Raw genomic sequence first — 14520 nt, 5'->3', positions numbered from 1 at the left:
TGAACTGGGTGAATCTTACACTGCATCATGAACAGAAGGAGAATTAAAGACATGATAAAAAAAACTTTGCAGGACACAATTCCATAACAATAAGCATGATAGAGATTTATGAGGATGCTGCCAGGACTGAGTATTTTAATTTTGAGGAACAGATTGTTTCCTTTAGAACAGTGGGGAGATTTGATTGAGGTGTATAAAATTAGAACCTGCCATAAGGGAATAAAAGCTCCATTATCGTCAGAGATGTCAGTAACCAGGGGGCAAGGATTTCAGGTAATTTTAGGAGAATGACCAGTAGGCTAGAAAAATATATCTCATCCAAAGGGAGGTGGAGGTCTGGAACTTGTTGCCTGAAAGTGTGGCATCCAGTAACATTCATCACAGAAAATATCAGGATCTCCTTTGCACGAGTATAGTCATATATGTGTCATATTCTTGGAGTACCAGTGCTAAGCCTTGACTAACTAACCACAGGCATGAGTTCGAATCTCAGCACAATGGTTGGGGACATCAACTTCATTTAATTTTATAATTTTGGTCAAAAAGACAGGTGTCTAGAAACTGGATTTCCCCCTCTGAGTTGAACATGTGTTGTGCATAGTGCTAACTCCCAGTCAGATGTACTGCAAACATTTGTGAAGTTGGCCAAAATTCTTTCAAAAGCATCGCAATGTCAGTTTGCACACAGAGTTTTGCATTAAAAACAGTACCTGTGCAGTTCCTATTGAGAGCTTCATGTAGAGCTCACAGCTGCCACATACCCTAAAGGAGTTCAAGCCAAAGGGCAGCTGCATAAAAAGTTGCCTTGGAGGTGAGGAAAATGCAGAGAAGAGACACGGAGATCTCCTGTGTGTCCTGGTTCTGCACACGAGTGTCAGCCCCCATCAAGGCGCAAGCATCATGGCCTGCATCACTGTATTCAGCCAATCTGATGTACTCTACATTTTGTCAAGAAACAGCTGAGCTCTTTCGTAACAGAAAACTTTGAAGTTCCCAATGATATCCAGGTGTTGTGCTGAAGACTTATGCTATTTCTGGTACAGATACAACACTTGCATCTGCCTTATTTTTTCAAGGCATGTGTGAGAGAGAATAAGTTGTAGGTGTACAAGAAAATAAGGAGCAGAGGAATAGGACTGATGGGAACTGGCAAGGTTCTGACCAAGGGTCTTCAACCTGAAACACTAATTCTGTTTCTCTTTACACAGTTGCTGCCTGACATCTTGAGTATTTCCAGCATTTTCTGTTTTAGTTCACATTTCCACCATCTCCAGATTTTTTGATTTTCATCTACCTTATCTTGAGTTTATCACAGCACAGAAAGGGGCCATTGGCACCCAACAGGTCCACGTTAGTAATTATTTTCTCTCAAACATGCCCATCAATCCCTTTTTTGTTTCCTTTTGCCATTAACTTACACTTAGGGGTAATTTACAGCAGCCACTTAGCTTACCAGTATGTCTTTGGGATGTGGGAGGAAGCGCGTGCAGTCACAGAGAGAACATGCACAGAGAGGACTTGATTTCAGAATTGAACACAAGTCCCTGGAGCTGTGAAGCAGAAGCACTAACTCCTGTGCCATCGTTCACTTTCCTGACAATGTAGAAATCTGCCTTGGGTATGTCCTATGCACAAAAGTCAGACAAATCCAATTCATTGATATCCTATGCCATGAACCTTCCATCAACCTTAATGTGGGCAATTCTCCCATGCCTAATGGGATCTCAATCTATGTTGAGAGAGGTGAGAGAGGAGATCACTGGGGCCTTGACAGAGATCTTTCATCTCTCTTTAGCCACAGGTGAGGTCCCAGAGGTCTGGAGAATAGCTAATGATGTTCCTCAGAAGAAGGGCAGTAGAGACAAACCAGGAAATTATAAGCTGGTGAGCCTTACATCAGTGGTAGGGACTTTATTGAAGGCTCTTAGGGATAGGATCTACTTGCATCTGACTATTAGGGATAGTCATCATGGCTTTGTGTGGGGGAAGGTCATGTCTTACGAACTTGATTGCACTTTGAGGATGTGACGAATATGATTGATGAAGGGAAGACAGTGGATATTGCATACCTGGACTTCAGTAAAGCTTTCGACTAGGGCCCTCATGGTAGGCTGATCCAGAAGATTAAGGCACACGGCATACATGGAGACTTGGTAGATTGGATTCAAAACTGACTTGGCCATATGAGACAGAGGGTAGTGGTAGAAGGGCATTATTCTGACTGTGATTCACAAGGATTAGTGCTGGGACTTCTTATATGTAGGTGGGCTGATTAGTAAGCTTGCAGATGACACAAAAAATTGGCAGAGTTGTGGATGGTGAAGAAGGCTGTCAAAGGATTCAGCAGGATATAGACCGGTTGGAAACAGGGCAGAGAAATGGCAGATAGAGTTTAATCTGGACAAGTGCGAGGTGTTGCACTTTAGGAAGTCAATTGTAAGGGGAAGATATACAGTAAATTGCATGCTTGCCTTCATCGATCAGGGTTTTGAGTATAAACATCAGGAAGTCACATTACTGCTGTATAAAACTTTGATTAGGCCACATTTGGAGTATTGTGCCTAGCTCTGGTCACATTACAGGAAGGACGTGGAGGCTTTGGAGAGAGTGCAGAAGAGGTTCACCAGAATGTTGCTTGGAATAGGGAGGGCTAGCCCAAGGAACTGATTGTGGACTTTAGGAAGGGGAAATCAGGCAAACACATACCAGTCCTCAAATGAAGGGTCTGCAGTGGAAAGGATCAGCAAGTTCAAGTTCCTGGGAGTCAATATCTTGGGGACCTATCCTGGGCCCAGCACATCAATGCAACCACGAAGAAGGTGCACTAGCATCTCTACTTTCTTAGAAGTTTAAGGAGATTCGGTATGTCATTGAAGACCCTGATAAACTTCTACAGATGTACGGTGGAAAGCATTCTGACTGCTCGCATCATGACCTGATATGGAAACTCCAATGCACAGGAACGCTAGAGGTTAGAGAGTGGTGGACTTAGCCAGTCCCCTCATGGGTACAGCTCTCCCCACCATTGAGGATATCTACAAGAGGCGATGTCTCAGGAAGGCAGCATCCATCAAGGACTCCAACCGTCTGGGCCATGCCCTCTCTACCATCAGGCAGGAGGTACAGGAGCCTAAAGATCCACACCTCAAGGTTCAACCACAGCTTCTTCCCCACTGCCATCAGGTTCTTGAACCAACCTGAAAAACCTTAACACTACCTCAGACTATTATTTTTTTCCCTCTGTCTTGCACTATGTATAATTTAAGTTCATGTTAACTTATCTTTGTCCTCGTCTTGTTCTGAGCTTCTCCTGCAGAAAGCTAATTTTTCCATGGCATTTATACCCTGTGTATATATGCCTATGATGACAACAAACTTGAACTTGATAGAGAGTATTAGCAATAAGGTAAGACTGGACAAACTTGGGTTGTTTTCTCTGGAGCTTTGGAGACTGATAGAAGTTTATAAAATTATGAGATGCATAGATATGGTAGACAGTCAGAGGCTTTTTCCCAGGGTGGAAATGTCAAATACTAGCGGGCATAGCTTTAAGGTGAGAGGGGGAAAGTTTAAAGGACATTTATATGGCAAGTTTCATTTTTACACAGAGAGTGATAGGTGCCTATCATGCAGCATGATGCCAGGGAAGTGGTGGAAACTGATATGAATGCATCATTTAAAAGACATTTATACAGACACATGAAAGGCAGGGAATTCAGGGATATAGACCAGGTGCAGGCAGATGTGTTCTTTAAATGGGCATCATGGTCAGCAGAGATATCATGGGCTCTCGGGCCTGTTCCTGTACTGTACTAGTCTGCATTCAATCATTAGGAAAACAATGGAAGCATTAATTACTCACGAATAAGCTGCTCATTGATGCTCAGTTTGTGTTTAGTGAGGACAACTCACTTCTAGACTTCATTAAAGTCTTGAGCCATCCAGGACAAAGCAACCTGTCTGATCATCATCCCATCCTCCACTTTACGCATTCACTCCCTCTCGGTGCACTAGGTACTCGAAAACAAGTGGCTCTTTCACCAGATTCCTTCAACAGTATCTCCACAACCCATGATCTCTACCACCAAGGAGTAATGGGAACACCACGACCTCTAAGTTCAGCAAGTGACAGAATCTCCCGGCTGGGAAATAAATCACCATTCCTTCATTGTCATAGGGTTAAAACCCCAGAACTCACTACCTAAAAGCGATCATCCGCACTGATGCAGATCAAAGAAATTTAAGATGGTAGCTTTCATCAGATTTAAAGGGGCAATAGATACTAGTCTAGCCAGCGAATCTTAAGAATGAAAAAAACATATCGGCTGGTGGTTGGTGCAGATGGTGCTGGGTGCAGAAGATTAATTAGCTGAAGTCAAACCACGCTGCACAATTTAGTCTGGGTGTTTGGGTGAAAGGACAAGCAAATAGAGGGTCAACGGCAGGGTGTCAAGAGGAGGGTTTTGGAAGTTGAAACCTCTGCCACCAACATTGGGATGAAGGGACGTGGGGATGGAGGTGGTCAGGGTCAGACTATCAAAGGGTCTGGGAGGACATTTAAGATGACAGGATGTTGGAAAATGAAGATTGGGGAAAGGAGGTGGATAGGAAGATATGGATGAAAACTTTAAGTGTGTTGTAGATGTGAAACCAACATAATACAGGCAGTGCCCTGGTTATGATAGGGTTGTGTTCTTGAGAACCGTTCGCAAGATGGAAATGAACAAAAATAGCCGCAACAGGAGGGCGAGCGGATGCGGGGAGGGGAGAGCAGGCGTGGGGGAGGGGAGCCACCAGCTAGACTCAGTGAGTGAGTGAGCCTGCTGAGCAGTCCCTGCTCTGCCTAGCTCGACCCAGCCTGTGATTGTTGCGGCTCAGGGGGGGTGGGATGTGAAGGGAGAAGGAACATGGAAGTAGTCCATTCCCACCCAGCAGATGCCTGCAGCCCCACAGCAGCCGGCAAATCCATCCCCATCCATCCCGCCAGTCTCCCAAACGCTCGGTCGTATGTATGGGGTGTCCACATTCGCCACCTGGGGAGGACCTGTAGCAGGAATAGACCAGTGATTGTTTTTTAAATGTGGACAGCTGAAGTTTTGATGGATCAGGAACAGAATATTGACAGTGAGAGCACTGGAGGTGACAAAACAATCCAGCATGCTGAGTTAGGGAATGGTACTGAGATCTTGGTGATGAACAGGATGCCAAATTTGTATTGTCAAGTTCAGTCTGACCAATGTGAAGGTGGGGTGGGTGGGTGGCCCTTGATGTAGTGGCAAGCCAACACATAGTGAGGGACAAGAATAAGGAGGCTGGAGGAAGACCTTACCCTTGAGATGATCTTGGGGGACAGGTGGATGGGTTGGGAAGTGTAGCGAAATGAGAGGATGGGGACTGGGATCTAAATTTCACAGTATAAAGCAGTTCATAAGCTCATTGTACTTGTTTGTGGGCTGGTATCATGTGGTAAAGAGAATAGAAGAGGGGGATTGTTAATTTACCTGCCGAGATGATTCTTGTTTGGAGAAGAATTAGGGAGGTGAGAGAGGGAGAGACAGTAGTGACTGACACAGTGAACGGTGGCACCAGTCGTTTCACAGGACCTCTCAGTACACACCTCAATCCAGTGGTCCTGAATAATACACAAAAACTGTAGAGCCTTTAAAATAGAGGAACCCACCAATGTGTTTCATGGGGCATTGGGGGTAAAAGGATGCAGAACCTGAGGAGTTGAACTGGGAGCACTGGTGATAAGCTTGGTCAAGGAGGTCAGTGTCAGAGAGCTGCATCTCTAATGCTACATGCCTGTGTTTTTCTTTGCACCTGTGCATACACGTACTCGTGTTTAAAGTCTGTGCTGGAACATCAGGGTCCGAGAATGGAAACTTAATTACAAAAGGAATGCACACCCAAAGTATTTTTAATCTGATAGCCAAAATACAAATTTAATTTGGGAATCAATGTAGTTAGGTACATTTCTCAGCCTTTGTATTATTTGACTCTACTTTTTTGGTCTCACATCCATAATTGGTGGTCGTCAGGATTCCCCATCTTGACACACAAGAGGCAGGTGGGCAGAAAAAGTGGGTGAAGTTCTGCAAGTGGAGGGGAGCGGAAGGTACGGGACTGGAAACTCAGCACAGGGTGATGGAGGATGCTGATGTTGTGAGCACGGTGGTCGGGACAATAGCAGCTGATTCACACAGAGAGAAGCCAAACAGCACCCATTAACACAACATATCTGACAGCATCTATAAGACATAGGCCACAAGATATAGGAGCAGAATTGGGCCATTTGGCCCATCGAGTCTGCTCCAAAACGTGAAAGGTTAACCCACTTCGAGATAAGGTTAGATCAATTTTAAAAAAGCATGATGTGGCCAATCTAGCCTTCCCGCGATTCACAGTTATTTGTAAAAATCTGCATTTCCACCATTATTTCTTTTTAATTCCAGTTTCCGATATTCATAGTTTATTTTTATTTGGGAGGAGTTCCTGAACTGGGAGCAGCATCCCAGGAAATGGAGGTTTCCCACCCCGGGAGAAGCTCCTGTTTACCAGTACGTGGAGTGCTCACTGACATCACTGGCCAAGCAGGTTCTGACGGGAAATAAAATGCTAAAAATTGCTGTTAAAGTCAAAGAAAATGCAGATGCTGAAAATATGAAATAGAAACAAAGTGTTTTATACCTGAAACATTAACTCTGTTTCTCTTTCCACAGATGTTGCCTGACCTGCTGAGTGTTGCCAGCATTGTGTTGAAAATCGCTTCACTCCTATATCCCTGCCACTCAGAAGATGTTTTCAAGTTTCCCGAGTTAGGCAAGATTATATTTTTTTAAGTAAATTATCGTAGTAATAATGACTAAATGTAGTTTGTGAATGAATCAGTAAAACTGAAAAAATTAGTATACAATAATTTACTGAGCAAAAGTTGCATGGTGCATATATTAGTATTGAAAATAATTAATATGGATCAAGGTTTTAACCAGCCAGAATCTTTAAATTATGAAGGGCATTAAAATGAATCCAAAATTGTTAAAGAAAATATGACATTTTTAATTTAGATTTGAGTAATTAGATAGGGTTAATTAGTCTCTTAAGAAAGGAACCTCAGGGAAGATTCTCCATAATATGCTGAATGTCATTATAAATTGGAGGGTGATGTGGCTAGATCTGAAACAAGATTCTTAAATTTTGTTTGTTACACATGTTTGGGAGCCAGAGGCCTGGGGGAAATGTAATTAACTTGAATTGAAGATGTTTTATTGAATAGAAGATAGATAATAGAAATAATTCTTAGGAAGGCAGGGTATAACTGATGGGACACTACAAAGATTAGCACAGGGACATTGGCCATTTACAATGACTTTTTTGTAGGGACCAAGTGTAATGTATCCCAAGTTTCCTGATGATACAATGCTAGGAGGGAATGTAAACTGTGATGAGAACGTAAAGCGATATAAATTAGGTAGGAAGATACCCACTGGAATATAATACTTGAGGCGTGAAATCTCCCACTTTCAAAAGAAGAATGAAAAACAGTACTTTTTAAAAATAGTGAGAGACCAGTTAATATTGAGATTCAAAGGGATTTGGATGTGCTTGTGCACAAACCACAGAAAGTTGACATGCAGATACAGCAAGCAGTCTGGAACCACAAATCAGTAAAAAGTTCTTAGAGGACCTGATAAATAAATGTTTCTCTGGGGCACTTTCAGGAAACAAATAGGTGGAATCCTGAATTGATCATGAGCAAGAAACAGAAGTCTTGTCTGCAATGCCAGGAGTGAAAAATGAATAGAAATACTTCTCTAATGAGGGGTTCTGTGTAAGAATTTATTGGCTTAGCAGCATCGTAAAGGAGGAAACATTAATGTTTTTGGTAGAAGCATTGAAGAGAAGTGATCACCATGAACCTAAGGCACATAATGTTTCTTAACATACATCTCCTTAGAACTTACCACTCCGCACTAGGCCTTCCCAATTATAACACATCTATCAATACAGCATCCTCCACTGTTGCAGGCACTACTTACAGCTCACTCACTATTAGTAAAACAATTTAAAACATTTTCTGTTCAAGAAACCATCTCTACAATACGCTCTATTTGGTTACAATCAAAGCAGTTGTAGTTACACGAAAAGCACTGAAGGAACTCAGCGGGTCAGGCAGTATCTATGGCGGGAAATGGACAGTTGACATTTCCCTCCATAGATGCTGCCTGCCCACCGAGCTCCTCCAGCACTTTTTGTATTGCTTCAGATTCCGGCATCTGCAGTCCCTTGTCTTCACCATTTGTAGATGTTCACGTGCCTGACTACATTTTTCTCCCATTCAAAAGGTATAGTTTAATATAGAAAAGAACAAAAGTTTGTCCTACACTATAATAAGTTATTCTCGTACCTGAAAATGAGGAAGAATTTGTCCAAGGATAGCGAGGTTTAGTCCAAATATTTGTGGTGATGAGCACCTTGTTGCTCTCGTAGACTCTGCTTAATCACCTTTCAAATGGTGAAGTACAGAGCTGAGACTGAAACAGGAAATAGCACATCACTATCTGCATTCCTTCATCAGCAACTATTTATAACTAAGAAAAAAAATGTATATAAAATATGGTTCTGCTCTGCACAGGAAACAGAGAGAGCAAGGTTTCACTAAGTTATATATAAACAGGAAACTACAAGAAAAAGAATCAGATTTAATTACACTAACAATTGGCTGAGTTTAAATGGTGATTTAGAGTTGAATGAGATGCATGCTTTTATTTTTGCATGTTGAATTTAACAAAGATGCATTTCTATCCAAGTCACTGAGTTCATTACCATAATTGTATCACTTATAATCTCTAATTCTGTATCATAAACACTAAGTCATGAGTACAAAATACTAAACTGGGTATATTGAAAAATTCATGCCATTTAATAATATCCATGAAGACATAGACAAGCCATCTTTGTCTCTATCTGAGTAACATTCAACTTCAATGCTACATGATGCTACACTTTACCACTCTCTGAAATGACATGGCAAACTAATCAGCCGTAAACAATCACAACAAACTTCAATAACGTAAAGACAATTAGACAGATCTTTTGGCAACAATTGGAGCTCAGCCCTGGAAACTCTACAAACCTGTGAGAGCTGTTTCTTGGCAACAGAGTAATTAAAATAAAGAGAATCAATGAAATCTCCTCCAGGCAACTATGACGCACCCTAGCAAACAGACACAAGAGACAGCTGCTTTTGGAGAAGTGTGCCGAATCTTATTCCTTGAAATAGCTGGGTTAGGGCAACAATTAAACAGCAAGGGTTAGTTAACTAATATGTCCAATGCTCTTGAGAAGGGAATGTTTATCTCAGTGATGCCTCCATAAAATATTATGTAATGCATAGTTTGATCCATTAAATACTACTAGGGCATCAAACATCTACAGAAAACCTGTCTAATTCAGATTACAGGCTGTCCCCAGGTTACGAACGCCTAACTTATAGACACCCGAACGAGCTCCCATCATATTATTAAATTCAAAAGTCCGACATACGTACATAAGTTTGTTCCTACGATCGGCAGAATTAGTTTCATTTCTCTCTCTTTCTGCTTTAAGTAATTGTACTTTCTTATCAGTCTTGTGTTTTTGATGCCACTTATTACAATACTGTGGAGGCATGGTTATCATATTGAGTGATTATTATGTATTTCTGATTTATGGACAAAATTGATTTAAGGCTGTCTGTACAAACAGAACCTCTTAGTTAGCCAGGGACGGTCTGTAATTAGAAACCTTCCATGTCTTCTGCAGTAGTCAAACCCACATGGCCTCACAAGTGGATTGGAAGTTGGATGCTTATTCTAGTCAGTGGTTTCATCCTATGCATTCCTCAGCATTGTTCCTTGACTACACCTCTTCCCAACCCACCTGTAAGGATTCCTTTCCATTCTTTCAGTTTCTCCATCTCTACCATATCTCCTCTTTCTCACACTTCTGCTCTCACTCCCTCTCCTCCCAGCCAAAGCAAGGATTGGGGTTCCCCTTGTCTTCACCTTCTACTCCATCAGCCTCCACATTCAATAGATCATCCTCTGCAGTTTCCACTACCTTCAATAACACTCCAGTACTGAACACCCCATCTCTTCCACTCCCCTTTCAAATTAAGGGACCATTCCCTCTGCAACTCCCTGGTCTGCTCTTCCATCTCCACCAACAGCTCCCTTCTCACAGCACTTTCCAATGCAACCACCATAGATGGAACACCTGTCCTTTTATCTCTTCCCTTCCCACCATCTGGGGACCCACTTGATTTACTTGCACTTCTTCCAATTTTGTGAAGTGTATTGGCTGATCAGTACTTGGAGAAACCAAATACTGTACAGATTGAGTTACTGCTTTGCAGAACATTTACATTCAGTCTGCAAGGGTGACCTTAAGATTTCAATTGCTTGTTACTTCAATTCTCCACCCCTCTCCCATTCTGACCTATCTGTCTTTGGCCTCCTACACTGCCTCAACAAAACCTAATGTAAGCTCGAGAAATAGCACGTCCTTTTTTTTCAGATAACCAGATCTTCCTGTTTGAGACAGAACTGGTCAGTTTTGACGTAAGGTCATTCACACAACTTCTGTCTCTCCACAGGTGCTACCTGATCAGCTGAGTATTTCCAGCATTTTCTATTTCAGATTTCCAACAACTGCTGTGTTTGGTGTTACAGCCACAGCAGTTTTTTTCCCCCATCTCCCTCATTCATTTCACTCTATGTGTACTCCTCCTGACAGATCAATCCCTCCCTTGGATGGCACTGAGAGCAATCAGCCTTGGATTCCACCCTGCAAAGACATATTTATGCTCTTTCCACTCTTCCCCCTCGCTGTAATTTAAGCTTATTCCCCCCCCCCCTCAACTTTTCCAGTTCTAATGAAGGGGTTTTGACCTGAAATTTTAAACTCTACTGCCCTTCTCACAGGTGCTGCCTGACCTATTCACAACATTTTCTACTTTCATTTCAGATTTCCAGCATCCTCAGTTTTTTCTTTTCTTTCCTCCAGACCACTGGACTGTCACAAAGTGCACTTGGATCCCAAAAGCTTTCTAAGCACTTGAGCAGAAGGCTGCAAGATTCGTTACATTTTCATGGATTGGGAGTTTTATTCTTTGAACACAGCTGCATTGCAGCAAATGTTTGAGGGAGCAATGCTGGCCAGCACCAGCAACTATTGGTTTGGTGTCAATAAATTGTGGTCAAAGCAGGCAATGCAGATTTGCCAAAAGAGCTAGGTGGATGATTCCTAGTCAGGATCCTCTCGAGATCTACAGCTTCAGGGAGACCAGTATCATCCCATGTGACATGAAGCAGGTGAGTGTACTACTCATTGAAAATGGACACCAACATCAGTACTGCTGTGTTGTTTAAGCCTTATGTTCTCAACCCAGCCATTGATCAAGGCAAGCTATTCTAATACAACAATGACATCCATTTTGACAATAAAACAATCCTTTGTTACTGCCCAGATTATGACCTAATCTTTCCTCTAAACAGGTACTTGTGGCTCAAACAAATGAGGTAATGAGAGGAATATGGAATTTTGGACCCAACAAACTGAGCAGTAATTACCATAATCCCATGTTCCATTTGACCTTTTACATCCATCCATCAAATCTTCTGTCAGAATGAAGTTCTGCCCTTTAGATTCCACATCCGAGACTCTGACATCTGATAAACTCCCAGTTGTGATTGCTTGTGGGTCTTTCAAATGGTTCCTCTTTCTCAGAAGCAAACAGTGTGGATGCACAAAGAGGATGTGCTTGTTGCTTTCTCAAAGCTCAGGAGGGAGCAGTGAAGGTCATCAGAGTACTTAATAATAATGAAAAGTACCAGTAATGATCAACTTGTTGGGGAAGAAGATAAGAATAGGCATGTATTGGTCAACAAATTTTCTTGTAGCCTTTGCAGGATTTGGGAGCTTTGAAAAATTAATGCGTGATTGTGAATTCAAACATATGACATTTGCTTAAGCCCAGGTAGAATAGGAAAGTTCCAAGATGGTTAGCTGTGGTTAGAGGTGCAAATAATCTTAGCCAGGGTAACGTACCTGGAGATTGCAGCCACAGCTTCCGAGCTGCATGGAAATCTCACACGAGGGTCATTTCACACCAGCTGATGTGTTGCTTGGTGGAGCAACCTCTGATCACTGGGCTACATCTGACCGTACGGAAGGTGTAGACTACACCACAGAATGGTATAAAGTTTGAACATGATTCTAAACCCACAAACTCCTCTCATACATCCATTAAATGTTTGAAATAAAACTGCTCAAGCAAAGGGAAAGAAGGTCAGAGGGAGGGGGAGGGAGGGGGAGGTAAAGTCGAAAATCACAAGGCAACTGAAAAAAATGTGAGATGGGCATAGAGGCTGAAGGAGGCACGCATATAGAGAAAGATATGAATACAGAGGTCAGGGGGAACAGCAAGAATACAATGGGGGGAGGGGGGAGAGGGGGAGAGGGGGAAATGTACTGCTGACATAACCGGTCACAGACTGGGGTTGTGGTCAGAGAAAATGAGAAAGGAAGTTGGGTGGAAAGACTGACAGGTGCAGAGAAACATGAAGGGACTGACAACTGAAGAGAGCAAAGAATGGAAAGGGAAAATGAGGAAGTCCTACTGTGAGAATGAAGGAAAGGCATTGAACAAATGTGACAAAAGCTGAGCCAATTAAACAGATAAATAAACAGCTAGTCAGAGAACAGAGGTCAAAAAGCAGAACAAAGAGGAGAAATTAACACCATATACAAGAAAAGTAAATGGAATATTGGGCTTAATTGCAAATCTAGTGATAAATCAGTGATAAATCAACATTGCTGTCTCTTGCCACTGTCCCATTCTATGCAATATACCTGACAAGGCCGAAAGCAAATCCAAACTCAGCTAAAACTTGCCACCGAAGAGTCATCAATATTCTTCCACTAACATTTAACATCCATCTTACCAATCTGTAGAGTCTCTAAAATTGTATTGAGACCATGTGCACATATGATGAGGTGAGCATTTATTTATAATACAGCGCTTTAACTACTGAGATATTAAATGTCTCGGTGCAAAGTTGAAGGTCTATGAAAGTGTTACATTGAGAAGTAGGCGTACTGTGTCTGAAAAGATCACAATACAAACACCCACATAGATATAAAGAACAGATATGATTTTTATGCCATAAAGATACATTATAGGAATGGAATATTAAATCGTAAAGTCAGATTGTACAGGTAGAGGGCTTTAGTGAGACCACACTTGAATATAGTTTTGATCTCTTTTTTTAGGGAAGAATATACTTGCTGTGAAGGCAGTACAGCAAATATTTCCTAGAATGATTCTTGGTCCCTAGGATGAGGATGTTGTTTTATGAGGAAAGATTGAGATTACATTTTGGAGATTAGGAGAATGAAAGATGATTTAATAGAAATATACTGACGGGGCTAGCTGCTGTGAGGATTTTTCACCTGGTCAAGAATTCTGGAACTAAGGAACATCGTCTCACGACAAGGAGTTGGCCACTTAAGGGTGAGATGAGGAACTTCTTCTCAGAGGTTTGTGAATTTTTGGAATGTTCTGTGAAAAATGAATCATATTCAAAACAGAGATAGACTTTTGGGATAAAGGGGTATAGGGCTTGGGCAGGAAGTAGTTGAGACTAAAGATCAGATATCATTCATGATTTTATTGAATGGTGGAGCATACTTGTACGTCTACATAGTCTACTCTAGCTCTTATTTTTTATTTCCTTAAGGTCGTGGGCAATAATAGCCCCATCCACAAGCAGGCCAACGTATTATGATACCATGCTAGTAACCATCTCATTGTCTGAGCTAATAACAACTCTGAGAAATTGAATGCTTGCAGGAATCTGGCCTACAACAGAAATGGTGGAAATTTGAAAGCTTAGGCCAGAAGTAACGGAACTTTTCACTAGAAGTATTGATGCCTTAGATAACACAATAGAATATCATCTAAGCTTGTCGATGATGCGAATATTGGTGGTACAGCAAGCAAAATAAGTGTAAAGCACTTAATTGATAGATTAAACAAATAGACAAAGTTAATGCAGTTGGATTTCAATGCATGCAAATGCAGGACTATTTTATAATATAGGAAAGAGATGAGTATTTCTTATAGATTATAAAATTAGGAGCATTGGACACTCAAAAAGAGTCGGTGTATACAGATCACTAACATGTAGTAGGGTCAGTGAGATTGAGAAAAACAAAAAAGGCTAATGAAATGTCGGCTTTTATAAACAAAGTTGGTGGTGAGGAGTTTTGCTGTGGGTGTGCAAAGGGCTGCTTAGACTACAGCTGGATTATTCTCTACAATCTAGACTTTTTAAGAAAGAGTTGCTGCAGCATAGATTCACCTGAATGTTATCTATTTTCCTAATGTTTAGTTATGAAGAGATATTGCACAAGGTAACCAATTCTCTGAAATGTAGAAAGATAAGGTGATTTGATTGACGCTTTAAAGTTTTGAAA

At 41.5% G+C, this 14520-nt stretch overlaps 1 protein-coding gene across 2 annotated transcripts in view; it reads right to left on the bottom strand.

Annotated features, from left to right (window-relative positions):
* si:dkey-9k7.3 (circularly permutated Ras protein 1) overlaps positions 1-8534 on the bottom strand; it is a 53579-nt gene extending 45045 nt beyond the window's left edge. Inside the window, exon 1 of one of the 2 annotated variants that reach the window (XM_052029412.1) lies at positions 8408-8534. The gene's annotated coding sequence lies outside the window, so the exon portion shown is untranslated. The remainder of the gene's footprint in view (positions 1-8407) is intronic. The other variant, XM_052029413.1, reaches the window with a different exon arrangement.
* Between the last annotated feature and the right edge of the window lie 5986 nt (positions 8535-14520).

The sequence above is a fragment of the Pristis pectinata genome, chromosome 14, assembly GCF_009764475.1.
Source record: "Pristis pectinata isolate sPriPec2 chromosome 14, sPriPec2.1.pri, whole genome shotgun sequence".
NCBI lineage: Eukaryota > Metazoa > Chordata > Chondrichthyes > Rhinopristiformes > Pristidae > Pristis > Pristis pectinata.
Note: the sequence above shows the minus strand (reverse complement) of the source record. Positions and strands in the feature narration are given on the sequence as shown.